This window comes from Rhinolophus sinicus, chromosome X (assembly GCF_036562045.2).
Source record: "Rhinolophus sinicus isolate RSC01 chromosome X, ASM3656204v1, whole genome shotgun sequence".
NCBI classification, from domain to species: Eukaryota; Metazoa; Chordata; class Mammalia; order Chiroptera; family Rhinolophidae; genus Rhinolophus; species Rhinolophus sinicus.
Window position 1 is genome coordinate 16,452,347 of NC_133768.1, and position 15,788 is coordinate 16,468,134.

Sequence of the window (15,788 nt, forward strand, 5' to 3'; positions counted from 1 at the left end):
TTAGACGATCCAGAAATGGCTGTAGGATAAATGTAGGATTCTTTTTATCCTGAAAAATAAATTCTTATAAATACATTTTAACTTTGTGCTCAAAAGCCAAAATTCACAGCTTTATTTTAATATTCAGTAAAACTGAGTGATACAAACATTAGATGGAAAATACATGTTAACTGAAAACTAAATTGGGCCTAGTATTTTAGAACCTCTTTTAGGAGTCATAAAAATATAAAAACACCAAAGGTTTCTTTTTTGCTTGACCCTGTTAATAATGCTGACATTCATTTATAGTGGGAAAGAGTGTGTGTGTGTGTGTGTGTGTGTGTGTGTGTGTCTGTGTGTGTGTGTGTGTGTGTCTGTGTGTGTTTAACAGAGGAGGAGGCTCAAAACAGTGGATTTGAAATGTTGAATAAGATTTGTTTTGTATTAGGAAGGATCATAGGAGATGTATTGAGATTAGGGTTCTTTTTAAAGTTTATTAGGGTGATAATTGTTAGTAAAGTTACATTGGTTTTAGGTGTTCAGTTCTGTAATACATCATCTATATATCACATTGTGTGTTCACCACCCAGAGTCAGTTCTCCCATCACCATATATTTGATCCCTTTTATCCTCATCTACCATCCCCCTCACTCCTTACCCTCTGGTAACCACTAAACTATTCTCTGTGTCTATGAGTTTTGGTTTCTTCATTTGTATGTCTTGTTCCTTTGTTGTTTTCAGTTTTATATACCACATACTGTGTTTCCCCGAAAATAAGACCTAGCCAGACCATCAGCTCTAATGTGTATTTTGGAGCAAAAATCAATATAAGACCTGGTATTATATTATATTGTATTAGGCCCAGTCTTATATCAAAATAAGATTCGGTATTATATTATATTATATTATATTATATTATATTATATTATATTATATTATACCCAGTCTTATATTATATTAAAATAAGACCGGGTCTTATATTAATTTTTGCTCCAAAAGACGCATTAGAGCTGATGGTCCAGCTAGGTCTTATTTTCAGGGAAACACGGTGTCAGTGAAATCATATGGTTCTCGACTTTTTCTGTCTGACTTTGCTTAGCATTATAACCTCAAGATCCATCCGTGTTGTCACAAATGGCAGTATTTCATGTTTTCATATGGCAGAATAGTATTCCATTGTGTATATATACCACATCTTCTTTATCCATTCATCTATCGAAGGACACTTTGACTATTTCCATGTCTTGGCCACCGTAAATAAAGCTGCAACGGACATCAGAGCACGTATATCTTTACAGATAAATGTTTTCAGATTTTTTGGGTAGATACCTAAGAAAGGGATTGCTGGGTCCTATGGTAATTCTGTTTTCAATTTTTTGAGGAATATCCACACTGCCTTCCCTGTAGTACAAGCTGAAGTCTGGAAATGTGGAGGTATCACACTCCCTGACTTTAGCTTATACTACAGGGCAACGATAATCAAAACAGTATGGTAATGGCAGAAACACAGACACACAGACCAGTGGAATAGAATTGCGAACTCAGAAATAAACCCACACATATATGGATAGATAATTTTCGACAAAGGAGCCAAAAACATACAATGGAGAAAAGACAGCCTCTTCAATAAGTGGTGCTGGCAGAATTGGAAAGACACATGCAAAAAAATAAATCTAGACTGCTGTCTGTCACCGCGTACCAAAATTAACTGGAAATGGATCAAAGACCTAAACATAAGACCTAAAACAATAAACTACATAGAAGAAAACATAGGTACTAAACTTATGGACCTTGATTTCAAAGAGAATTTTATGAATTTGACCTCAAAGGCAAGGGAAGTAAAAGCTAAAATAAATGGATGGGAAAATATCAAACTAAAAAGTTTCTGCACAGCCAAAGAAACCATCCACAAAATAAAGAGCAACCAACGGAATGGGAGAAGATTTTTGCAAACAACGCTTCCGATCAGGGGCTAATATCCAAAATACACAAGGAACTCATACAACTCAACAACAAAAAAACAAACAATCCAATTAAAAAATGGGCAGAGAACCTGAATAGATACTTCTCCAAAGAGGACATACAAACGGCCAATAGCCGTGAAAAAATGCTCAACATCACTAATGATCAGAGAAATGCAAATAAAAACCACAATGAGATATCACCTCACCCCAGTCAGAATGGCTATCATCAAGAAGACAAATAGTAACAAGTGTTGGAGAGGCTGTGGAGAAAAAGGAACCCTCATACCCTCATACACTATTGGTGGGAATGGATATTAGGTTTAATAGTGGATTGTGCCCTTGGTTTCTGCAGTTAACTTTCATGCTAGAGAGTTTTGTTTTTTGGCTTTTTTTTTTTTTTTTTTTTTGGTGAAAGTTATTTCAGTCAGAATTAATGAGTTGCATATATCTGAATTAAAATGAAGCACCTTCTTTTTTTTTAAAGTAAAGTTTATTGGGTGACAATTGTTAGTAAAGTTACATAAATTTCAGGTATACAATTCTGTATTATATCATCTATAAATCCCATTGTGTGTTCACCACCCAGAGTCAGTTCTCCTTCCATCACCATCTATTTGATCCTCTTTTACCCTCATTTAGCATCCCCCTCTCCCCTTACCCTCTGGTAACCACTAAACTGTTGTCCATGTCTATGAGTTTTTGTTTCTCATTTGCTTGTCTTGTTCTTTTGTTGTTTTTGGTTTATACACCACATATCAGTGAAATCATATGGTTCTCTGATTTTTCTGTACGACTTATTTCGCTTAGCATTGTAATCTCAAGATCCATCCATGTTGTCACAAATGGTCCTATATCATCTTTTCTTACTGCCGAATAGTATTCCATTGTGTATATATACCACAACTTCTTTATCCATTCATCTATCGAAGGACATTTTGGTTGTTTCCATGTCTTAGCGACTGTAAATAAAGCTGCAGTGAACATTGGAGCACACGTGTCTTTATGGATAAATGTTTATGGATTTTTTGGGTAGATACCCAGCAGAGGGATTGCTGGGTCATATGAAACAACTTCTAAAGGCAGTCTTTGTGTGTGTGTGTGTGTGTGTGTGTGTTTACCTATTATACTGTTTGTAGAATCACCATTTTAAAAGGTGTTTCTATCCTTTATCACATATTTCTGTTGATTTTGATTTGTTAGTCAGGCAACTATGGATATAGTTCTAAATGACACATGAAATACGTTCTACTTGTAGGTCTTTTCCTTACCTTCTCATATAGGAGGAGAGTAAGGGGGTCGGGGGTGGGGCGATGGTAATAGATTGGCACAGAGGAATGAAAGGGCGTGTTTAAGGAAGCTGTTACACTTCAACTCACATAGCTGAAATAGCCAATGAATTGAAGGTGGTGAGCAACAAGATTATTTTGCCAGAGATGATCCTTTCTTTGGCAAACTGGCCACAAGTCCTTGTTCTCATTAAAGCCAGAGAGAGCTTTTCAGAACACAAGTCTGAACACAACCCTTGGTAATGCTGGCCTTTCAGTGCCTCACACTCTCCGTCCTGTCTCCCATCCCTGGGTCTTGGCTCTTTCGAGTCTAATGCTCTTCCTTCACTCTTTGCCTAGTTGACTCCTACTCATCCACACCTCAGTTCTTGTCACACGTTTTCCAGAAAACCTACCCTCAATCTCTCTGATTGGTCAAATCCTATTATGGGCTTTTGGAGCACCAAGCAAAAAACAGTACCTTCCTTCCCTTCAATTTACTTGTCAGGATTGCTTGTATGATTCTCAATGTGCTTCTTTCCCAGTAAACTGTTAGCCCCATGAAGGCAGGGACCATATCTATTTCTGCTCATCTTTTTACTCATATTCCCTAGAATAATGCCTAGCTCACAACTAGGCGTTTGATAAATATTTGTTGAATGATGAATAAATGGAAGTTGATATCAGGAACTGGAAAAGCAGTGGGGTGGGGATCCTGATACTGGGGACAGAATGGGAGGGATTCCTTAGATCAGCAAGCTAGTTGGTCAGAGAAAAGTCATATAGAGGTGCTGGGCTGTGGTGGAAGTATAGGAAAAGAGTTTAGGAACCAGATTTAAAACCTGATTTCTGAAGAAATCAAGAGTATTAAGTGAAGCTTGGGGCTGAGATAAGCCAAGATTGGATGTGTCTCCAGACGTATAGTTGGATCGACAAGTTTTGCCCTTTTCAGTGACTTGAATCAAGGGTTGTCCCTGCCACCAATACCCCCACCCCCATGGGAGACAACGCCCTCCGGCTCATGGGTATGTCTTCCCTGAAGAAGGGAATCTCTCCCCGCACACAGTCTGAGATGACTGAGATCAGTGAGTAACCTTTGGGCTACTATTCCTTCACAATTTGTCTGGATAGCACTTGGATACAAATATTTTCCCTCCCTGGTATGTCTAATATACATTTTAAAATAAAATTCACACGTTACTGAAACAATTTTTGCCACATCTTCACACCCAATAATATTGTTTAGACATTAAATGAAAACAGCAAAAAGGGTGGCAGCTGTATTAACTCCCATTGTGATTAGGCAAATTACTTTTTCATGATGAATTCATAGCTTGGGTGAGATATTACATTGATGAGTGCCATGTAAGATTTACTGAATTTAGTATATCATTGCCTTTGGTGGTTTCTTTGTGGTCTATAAAAGGAAAATTATGTTTCTGTTAAAGAAATTTGGTTACACATGGACATACAGTAATCAGATATAAACTACTAACTTACAGCTGTGGCTTTCATATACCCATATACCTCCTCAAGTGCTTAAGTCTAATTAATATTTGAAAGTAGGAAATTTAGGCTATTTACAATTAATCTGTTAATTTGTATGTACTTTTTTATTGTGTTAAAATGTACATCGCATAACATTTATCATTTTTACCATTAATTTATTTTTTAAATTATAAAATACATATGACATCAAATTTACTACCTTCACCATTTTTAAGTGTACAGTTCAGTGACATCAAGGATATTTGCATTGTGCTACCATCACCACCATCCATCCACAGAATTCTTTCCATTTTGCAAAACTGAAACTCTGTACCAATTAAACACTAACTCCTTATTCTCTACCATCCCTTAGTCCCTGGCAACTACCATCTACTTTCTGTCTTTATGAATTCCACTACTCTAGATACTCATGTAAGTGGAATCATATGGTATTTGTCCTTTTGTGACTGGTTTATTTCACTTAGCATAATGTCCTCAAGATTCATTCATGTTATAATATGTGTCAGAATTTCCTTTCTTCTTAAGGCTGAATAATATCCCATTGTATGTCTATACCACATGTTGTTTGTCCATTTGTCTGTCAGTGGACACTTGGGGTGTTTCCATCTTTGGGGTATTATGAATAATGCTGCTACTGTGTTTCCCCGAAAATAAGACCATCTCTTATATTAAGTTTTGCTTCAAAAGACACATTAGGGCTTAGGTTCAGGGTATGTCATCCTGAAAAATCATGCTAGGGTTTATTTTCCAGTTAGGTCTTCTTTTCGGGGAAACACGGTATGAACATGGGTGTACATATATCTTTTTTGAGACCTTACTTTAAATTCTTTTAGATATATGTTCAAAAGTGGAATTGCTGGATGATATGGTAATTCTATTTTTAATTTTTTTAGTAACCCCATACTGTTTTCCATAGTGGCTGCGCCAGTTTGCATTCCCACTGACAGTGCACCAGGGTTCCAATTTATCCACATCCTTGCCAACACTTGTTATTTTCTTTTTTAGTTTTGTTTTGTTTCTTGGATAGTAGCCATCCTAATGGAGGTGAGGTGGTAGCTCAGGATTTTGACTTGCAATTCCTTAATGATTAGTGCTGTTTATCATTTTATGTGCTTATTGGCCATTTACATATCTTCTTTGGAGAAATGTGTATTTAAGACTTTTGCCATTTTTTTAATTGAGTTATTTGTTTTTTATCGTTGTCACAGTACAGGAGTTCTTTATGTATTCTGGATATTAATCCTTTGTCAGATTTAAGATTTGCAAGTATTTTCTCCGATTCTGTGGATTGCCTTTTCACTCTGTTTATAGTGTCCTTTGATGGGCAAAAGTTTTTTATTTTGATGAAGTTTAACTTACCTATTTTTTTTCTTGTGTTGCCTGTGACTTGTACATTTTTATGTCAAAAATCTGTAAATATGCTTTTTAAGATAAGTATGACAATAGGAGTCCTTCATTTTAAATTCCTATTGAATTAAATGAACATATAGTAGTATGCATCCCCAAAATATTTTAGGTACCTGTTGACAAACTATAAATTTTCCAAAGATGATTCAAATACAACTTACCTATTCATTTTTTACCATTATAAAAAAGAAACCCTACTAGCTATTTTCTCCATAGAATGATAGCCTCTTTTGATAAGTTGTAACATCTTTAAAGCCAGTAAATATAAATGTTTTTCTGTTTTCATGATAACCAGTTATTTGGTATAGAATGCAATTTGGGGGGAAACTGTATTTCAGCGTTGCTCTAAGAAACAGTCCAATGGAAACTTATAGTTGTATTTATTAAAAGGGATTATTGAAAGCAGTGTTCATTAAATCACATGAGGATTTCTTCCCAGGAGAAATCTTTTCTTTCCCCTAGATTTAGTGTCAGGAATGGATGGGCTTCTCTGAAAATTGGCTTGCTTTTCTTATGAATGTTTTTAACTGTACCAGATCCTGGTGTGTTTTTTTAATTTTCCCTTTTTTTATTTTTAAAGATTTTTATTAGAAATATAGCTAATATACAATATAACACTAGTTTCAGGTGTACACCATAGTTATTCAACATTTGTATACCTGAAGAAGTGATCACCATAAGTCCAGCAACCATCTGTCACTGTACCACATTATCACAATATTATTGACTGTATTCCCTATGCTGTACATGACATCCCCTTAACTTATTTGTTTCATACCTGGAAATGTGAACCTCTTATTCCCCTTTACCCTTTACCCCCTTCTTAAAATTTTCAATTATAGTTGACATTCAATATTAATTTATATTAATTTCAGGTGTACAGCATAATGGTTAGATATTTATATAATTTAAGAAGGGATTCTCCCAATTAGTCTAGTACCCACCTGGCCCTATACATAGTTATTACGATATTATTGACTATATTCCCTATGCTTTATTTTACATCCCTGTGATTATTTTGTAACTACCAACTTGTGCTTCTTAATGCCTTCACCTTTTTCACCCTACCCCAGCCCCCCTCGCATCTATCATCCCAACAAATCTAGTACGCATCTGACACCATGCATAGTTTTTACAATATTATTGACTATATTCCTTATGCTATACTCTACATCCTCATGACTACTTTGCAACAACCAATCGGTACTTCTTAATCCCTTCCCCTTTTTCACCCACCACCCCAACTTGCCTCCCATCTGACAACCATCAGAATGTTCTCTGTATCTATGAGTTTGTTGCTGTTTTGTTTGTTTATTTTGTTCTTTATATTCCACATATAAGCGAAATCACATTCATCTGTCTTTCACTGTCTGACATACTCCACACAACACAACACCCTCCAGGTCCATCCATGCCCCTGCAGATGGCAAGAACCCATTCCCTTCCCTGGCTGAGCAATATTCCATTGTATATATGTACCACCTCCTCTTTATCCATTCATCTATTGGTGGACACTTAAGCTGCCTCCACATCTTGGCCATTGTAAACAATGCTGCAATGAACATGTTGATGCACACGTCCCCTCGAAGTAGCATTTTGGGTTTCTTCCGATAAATACCCAGAAGTGAGATTGCTAGGTCCTTCTTTGTCACTTGTTATAGCCTTTGTTTTAAAATCTTTTTTGTTGGGTATAAGTATTGCTACCCCAGCTTTTTTTTTTCATTTCCATTTTCATGAAATAACTTTTTCCATACCTTTACTTTCAGTCTCTGTGTGTCTTTCAATCTGAAGGGATTCTCCCAGTCTTTCTGGGTGGCCTTATATAGCAGGAGTCCAGTGGGGCCCAGTGACACAGTCTCCCTGGTCACCTCTTCCGGGTATCCCAGGAGTGTCCCTTGTTATGGTTGTATGCACCCTCCTGTTATATAGTCAAGTCTTGATTGCTTTTGGCATGTCAGCGGGTGGGATTGACGCTCAGGCTGACTGGCTGTGAGGTTTGGCCACATCCATAGCTTATGGGCTGCTGTTCAGGGGGGCTTACTCTATGGAGCAGGATTTGTCCCATTAGGCTCAGGTGCCTATTGAGACCACCCTATGTGTCACTTTTGGGGCTTAATAGGCAGTGCTCTGCTGTGGTCTGAAGCCAACCTCCAAATATGTTGGTTCTGGAGCCTCTTGGAGGGACTCCTGTGCAGGCCCAGGTTAGCCACTGTCTGTGACCGGTTGGGGACTATCTAGTAGGAGCTACAAAGTGATCCATGGTTGGTCACTGCCTGTGCTGGACCTGGAGGCACGTGGGAGAGGCCACACTGTGAACCCAGGACGGCTGCCACGAGTACCGGGTATGGGGCAGCTCTGCAAACAGCCAGGACACTCCGAGGCCTGCTTCCACCTGCCAGCACCTGTAAAGTTCAGCTTCTGATAAAGCCTCCTGCTGTACGCAATTTTGGTGAGGCAGTATTTCAGTGAGTCAGTAGGGTGGAGCAGCAGAGCTCACCAGGCCAACCAGATTCAAATTTGGCCTTTGGGGGCAGGCTCAACACAGGAAAGATGGCACCCACCTGATGGCTGCACAGGAGAAGGTGCCCACGCAGGAAAAATGGTGACTGTCCTCCAGTCCTCCCTGCAAAGTTACACAAGTCAGTCTATGCCCACATGTCTCTGACGCCCCCAGAGTCACCATCCCTCCGCCAGAGCTCAGGATGAGTGCCTGAATGAGCCCTTTAAGAGGATGTCTGGGTTTCCTGCAGCTTTCTGTCCCACCTGGATGTTCAGAATCCCCACTGCTTTTCTCAGCCAGAAGTTGTGGGGGCTCCTCTTCCTGGCACCAGTACTCCAGCCTGGGGATTCCGGTGTGGGGGTCTAGGGTACCTTGCTCCTTTGTGGGGAACCTTTGTGACCGAGATATCTCTCCCAAGTTTCAACTGCCACATGTGGATGTGTGACCAGCCCATTTCGGATCTCCAACCCTCCTACCAGTCTCAATGTGTCTTCTTTATATCCTTAGTTTTAAAACTTCTGTTCAGCCAGACTTCAGATGGCTCTCCAGGCTGATCTGATTGTTCTGTAATTTAGTTGTAATTTTTATGTGTTCATGGAAGGAAGCAGGCACCGTGTTTATCTACTCCGCCGTCTTGGATCTCCTAATATTGAGTCAAAAGTTAAAAGGTTTTTAAAAAGATCTTTCAACGTACACCTTTTCACAGGAGGAATCATTGAAGTTTTTGAACCTGGAAGTGGCTTGATCAAAGAGTGTTTTTAGAGATGAGTCGGTGATAGAGTGGACAGACTAATGCCAGGGGGAGCAGCTAGGCATGAGCGTAGGCTGCACAGCATGAGTAAGCTGGTAACCACTAGTGAGATCAGAAATGAAAGGACAGAGCAAAGCTATTTTGAATGAAGAAACTATGTTTCTCACAAACTGAAAAGATAAGAGATTAAATTGGCGAGTAATGAAACTAGTTCTAAGACTTGAAAAACAGTGTAGAAATAGAGAAATACATTGTTTAGGGAGGATGAGATTGGAAATGAAGCAGTTGCATCTGGTGTTATTGGTCATTGATGATCTTGGGAAAAAGCAGTGTCAGTGAAATGAGAAGACTGAAAACTAGCTTACAAGTAAGATCGTCTGCCTTGAATTTTCATTCCTGTATATGAGGAAACAAAAGGATATTGGATTGATGTATGTTTGTTTTAATTTCCTAACCTTATTTTGCTGAAGTGACAACAGGTCATCAGAAATCTCCATGTCAATCTTTACAGTAAATAGTGAGTGGCAACAGGACTCTAAAAAACGAATTTTCATTTTTAGTTTTTGCTATAAACATCAAGAGAGTGTTCTATTTTTAGATAAGAGCACATGTGTTATGTATAAATGATGTATAAAGTGAAAATTCCTGCAGTAGGCATCGTCATCCTCTAACATCCTGTGATCGTGCTGGGCACGGGCCTGATGAAATATACCCTGTCAGGTATAATGTCAGCAAATGGGAAAAAAAGTTCTTCACGTGGACAGAAACCCATATTATGGAGGAGAAAGTGCCTCTATAACATCTCTAGAAGATTTATGCAAAAGATTTAAAATACCAGGAGTACCACCAGCATTATTGGGAAGGGGAAGAGACTGGAATGTTGACTAAATTTCCAAGTTCCTTATGGCTAAGGATCAACTGGTTAAGATGCTACTTTATACAGAGGTCACCCATTACCTAGATTTCAAAGTGACTGAAGGGAGCTTTGTCTATTAGGGAGGAAAAATCTACAAGGTTGAAGGCACTGTAGCAGAAGCCCTGGCATCTAGCTTAATATAGTTTAGTGGTTGCCGGAGGGTAAGGGAGGTGGAGGGTGGGGGGTGGGAGATGAGGGTAAGGGGGATCGAATATATGGTGATGGAAGGAGAACTGACTCTGGGTGATGTACACACAATGGGATTTATAGATGATGTAATACAGAATTGTACACCTGAAATCTATGTAATTTTACTAATTGTCACCCCAATAAATTTAATAAAATAAAATTAAAAAAAGAAGAAAAAAAAAGAAAAACCTTGATTCAGAAAATTCCTAGTATATGTTGCCAACTTCAATGAAAAAGATGCTAGAACTTTTGAGGGCATTGATCCTAAAAAAAAAACCTGCAGTGGCAGAGGTGTATAAGCAATTTGACTTGGGTCAGGATGTTATAGATATTATTGGTGGTGCCCTGGCACTTTACAGAACTGATGACTATTTAGACCAGGGGTGTCCAAACTGCGGCCTGCGGGCCAACTGCGGCCCACAATCCATTTTTTTTATTGGCCCGCAGCAAATTCCAAAAATATATTTAGTTTACTTAAATAAACCAGGTAAGGCAATACGTACTTCACCTCAAGTGAGTGGCCCAGCTGTTTGTGTATTTTACCACATATGGCCCTTGGTGAAAACCGTTGAAAAAAGTTTGGACACCCCTGATTTAGATCAGCCATGTTGTGAAACCATTAATAGGATTACACTTTACAAGGAGTCTTTGGCAAGATATGGCAAAAGCCCATATTCTGTGGCCTTGGAGAACTTCCATAAGGATTTGCAAGGGTAAGTGCTATTTATGGAGGTACCTACATGCTGAATAAATCAATTGAAGAAATCATTGGGCAAAATGGAAAAGTGATTGGTGTTACTGTGTTTCTCCGAAAATAAGACTGGGTCTTATACTGTATTTCCCCAAAAGTAAGACCGGGTCTTATATTAATTTTTGCTCCAAAAGGCGCATTAGGGTGTATTTTCAGAGGGTGCCTTATTTTCTCATGTACAACAATCTACATTTATTCAAATACAGTCATGTCATCTTCTTCTGGAACATCGTCATAATGTACTAAATGCATCCATCTGGCTGACGATCTTAACTGGGGCTCATTTTCGGGGTAGGTCTTATTTTCGGGGAAACATGGTAAATCTAAAGGAGAGATTGCTCACGGTAAGCAGCTCAGCTGTGACTCCAGCTGTGTGAAAGATCAGGTAGAAAAAGTGGGTCAGGTGATCTGAGTTATCTGTATCCTCAGTTACCCCATCCAGAACACCAATGATGCCAACTCCTGCCAGATCATTATTCCACAGAACCAGGTCAATCAGAAGTCAGATATCTATGCTTTCTGCACACAATGTGGCAGCACAAGGCCAAGTACATCGCCATAGTCAGTACAACTGTGGAGACCAAGGAATCTGAGAAAGAAATCAGACCAGCTTTGGAGCTCTTGGAACCAACTGAACAAAAACTCATTAGCATCAGTGACCTACTTGTACCAAAATATTTGGGAACAGAAAGCCAGACCTTTATTTCCCATACATATGATGCTACAACTCACTTTGAGACAACCTGTGATGATATTAAATGCATCTATAAGAGGATACATTGGGAATGAAGAAGTTAAATTATCACTTTGCAGATGACATGATGCTATATATAGAAAACCCTGAAGACTCCACCAAAAAGCTATTAGAAACAATCAACGAATACAGTAAAGTTGCTGGCTACAAAATCAACGCACAAAAGTCCATTGCCTTCCTATATACTAACAATGAAATCTCAGAAAAAGAAATACAAAAAACAATTCCTTTTGCAATTGCAACAAAAAGAATAAAATACCTAGGAATAAACTTAACCAAGGATGTGAAAGACCTATATGCTGAAAACTATAAGACATTTTTGAAAGAAATTGAAGAAGACACAAAGAAATGGAAAGACATTCCGTGCTCATGGATTGGAAGAATCAACATAGTTAAAATGGCCATATTACCCAAAGCAATATACAGATTCAATGCAATCCCCATCAAAATCCCAATGGCATATTTTAAAGAAATAGAACTAAAAATCATCAGATTTGTTTGGAACCACAAAAGACTCCGAATAGCCAAAGCAATCTTAAGAAAAAAGAACTATAATGGAGGTATCACACTTCCTGACTTTGGCTTGTACTACAGGGCCACAATAATCAAAACAGCATGGTATTGGCAGAAAAACAGACACATAGACCAATGGAATAGAATTGAGAACCCAGAAATAAAACCACATAAATATGGACAGATAATTTTTGACAAAGAAGCTAAAACATACAATGGAGCAAAGACAGCCTCTTCAATAAATGGTGCTGGGAGAATTGGATAGCCACGTGCAAAAGAATGAAACTGGACTGCTATTTGTCACCATGTACCAAAGTTAATTCAAAATGGATCAAAGACTTAAGCATAAGACCTGACACAATAAACTGCATAGAAGAAAACATAGGTACTAAACTTATGGACCTTGGGTTCAAAGAGCATTTTATGAATTTGACTCCAAAGGCAATGGAAGTAAAAGCTAAAATAAACGAATGGGACTATATGAAACTTAAAAGCTTCTGCACAGCAAAAGAAACCATTGACAAAATAAAGAGGCCACCAACTGAATGGGAGAAGATTTTTGCAAACAGTGCCTCCGATAAGGGGCTAGTATCCAGAATATACAAGGAACTCATGCAACTCAACAACAAAAAAACAAACAACCCAATTGAAAAATGGGCAGAGGACTTGAAGAGACATTTCTCCAAAGAGGACATACAAATGGCAAATAGACATATGAAAAAATGCTCAACATCACTAATCATCAGAGAAATGCAAATCAAAACCACAATGAGATATCACCTCACCCCAGTCAGAATGGCTATCATCAACAAGACAAATAGTAACAAATGTTGGAGAGGCTGTGGAGAAAAGGAACCCTCATACACTGTTGGTGGGAATGCAGACTGGTGCAGCCGTTATGGAAGGCGGTGTGGAGGTTCCTCAAAAATTACGAATAGAATTGCCATATGACCCAGCAATCCCTCTCCTGGGTATCTACCCAAAAAATCTGAAAACATTTAGAGATAAAGACACGTGTGCTCCAATGTTCATTGCAGCTTTGTTTACGGTGGCCAAGACATGGAAACAACCAAAATGTCCTTCGATAGATGAATGGATGAAGAAGTTGTGGTATATATACACAATGGAATACTATTCCGCAGTAAGAAAAGATGATATAGGAACATTTGTGACAACATGGATGGATCTTGAGAGTGTAATGCTGAGCGAAATAAGTCAGACAGAAAAAGCAGAGAACCATGTGATTTCACTGATATGTGGTATATAAACCAAAAGCAACAAAAGAACAAGACAAACAAATGAGAAACAGAAACTCATAGACACAGACAATGGTTTGGTGGTTGCCAGAGGGTAAGGGGGGTGGGTGGTGGGGGTGGGAGATGAGGGTAAGGGGGATCGAATATATGGTGATGGAAGGAGAACTGACTCTGGGTGATGAACACACAATGGGATTTATAGATGATGTAATACAGAATTGTACACCTGAAATCTATGTAATTTTACTAACAATTGTCACCCCAATAAATTTAATTTAAAAAAAAAGGATACAGGATCAGACTTTGACTTTGAGGAAATGAAACACAAGAAAAATGACACCTATGGGGAGGACTAACAGCAGTATGTGTTATTATCTAATTAGGACAAACTTAAAATTTGAGAAATGATTTATATTGTATGAAATCAGTATTGTAAGGCCTGCTTTTGTAATTAAAACTGAGAGATTGCAGAGCACTGTACCAGTAAATAGTCCTCCCCTTTCTAATATCATGTATTAACTGGTTTTCATGGAGTGGTTATTCAGAATTGGCAGGTGACCACATTCTGTACAGTTTAACCAATGTTGACTCTTTTTCTAGTGAAGGATAAGTTATTAAAAAAAAACACATTGTGATACTGATACAGAGAACTCGATACATATTTGTATCTTCTAATCAGTATAGCCTTTGCAATTATGTGCTTCTGCTGCTTAAGAGCTGGATCAGTACAATTCGCGTGCCATCTGTCTTCTTGACATTAAAATTTGAAATCGAATATTCCATAATTTGGGACAACATCCCTAAGTTTCCCCTATAGGTTTACATTTTCTGTCTTGTCAAGGATTATGACAATGCCCATGTAGCATAGCCACAAGATTGGTTTATGTGGGCCTAAAGTTTTAACTGAACTCCAGACTTTGAGAGTCATTTTGGAGGAAGCCTGTGTGCGGTGTTTTAGCCTAATGAAATTGATGCGAGCAAGGGGGGTGAAACCTATCTTAAAACAGGTAAATGTAGAAACTTCTTTCGTATCCCAGGTGTGGCTTCTTCCACGGACCAAGGTGCAATACACTATTTTTTTTTAAAGATTTTATTGGAGAAGGGGAACAGGACTTTATTGGGAGACAGTGTGTACTTCCAGAGCTTTTTTCCAAGTCAAGTTGTTGTCCTTTCAGTCTTAGTTGTGGAGGGCGCAGCTCAGCTCCAGGTCCAGTTGCTGTTGTTAGTTGCAGGGGGCGCAGCCCACCATCCCTTGTGGGAATCAAGGAGTTGAACTGGCAACCTTGTGGTTGAGAGCCCACTGGGCCCATGTGGGAATCGAACCAGCAGCCTTCGGCGTTAGGAGCATGGAGCTCCAACCGCCTGAGCCACAGGGCCGGCCCCCCACAATGCACTACTGATTTAACAGAGCTTCTGCTTCAATGATGTCTGTCTCAAAATGGCTCCAAATGATTTCTGTACAGCAAAATAAAGCCAAACTCTGGACTCTGGAACACCCCCCTCCCCCGAAAAAAAGATTTTGAATGTTAAATACAATAATTTGCATATTCCATTTCTACTTCTGTATTATAGTGGATTGATTTATTTATTTTGTTTCAGCTTTCCTCTGTAATATCATTGATTCACTGAAAATGTGTGCATCCTTAGGATATATCTCAAATTTCATCCTTTTGTAAATGTTTTATTATTTGGAGAACCTCTTTCTAGATCTATGATTATGTTCATTTCTCTTCCCTGCAGATGGTGGAAAGCAGTATAATTTACTGAAACAGTCAGACACATATCATAGTAATGATTTTAAGCCTTCTTTTCTATTGTTTTACGGTGTGGTCTTAGACAAAATAGTGTATAGTTTGTTTAATGTTTCAATTGACAAGTACGTGATTTTCTTCATGGTAAATTTGTGTAGTTTAAAGTATGGATCAAAACTTATTTTCTACATGTGTTCTTAAGAACAATAGGTGGGAATTAATAAGTGGAGGTTATAAACTTTATTTAGAGTTATTTAGAACACATCAATGAGAAAGAGTAAAA

At 38.4% G+C, this 15,788-nt stretch overlaps 1 protein-coding gene and 1 pseudogene across 7 annotated transcripts in view; both read left to right on the forward strand.

The window, feature by feature from the left end:
• Positions 1 to 15,788, forward strand: part of CNKSR2 (connector enhancer of kinase suppressor of Ras 2) — a 284,901-nt gene that overhangs the window by 37,970 nt on the left and 231,143 nt on the right. The gene's annotated exons all lie outside the window — the stretch shown is intronic.
• LOC109460210 (rab GDP dissociation inhibitor beta) lies at positions 8,469 to 14,110 on the forward strand (annotated as a pseudogene).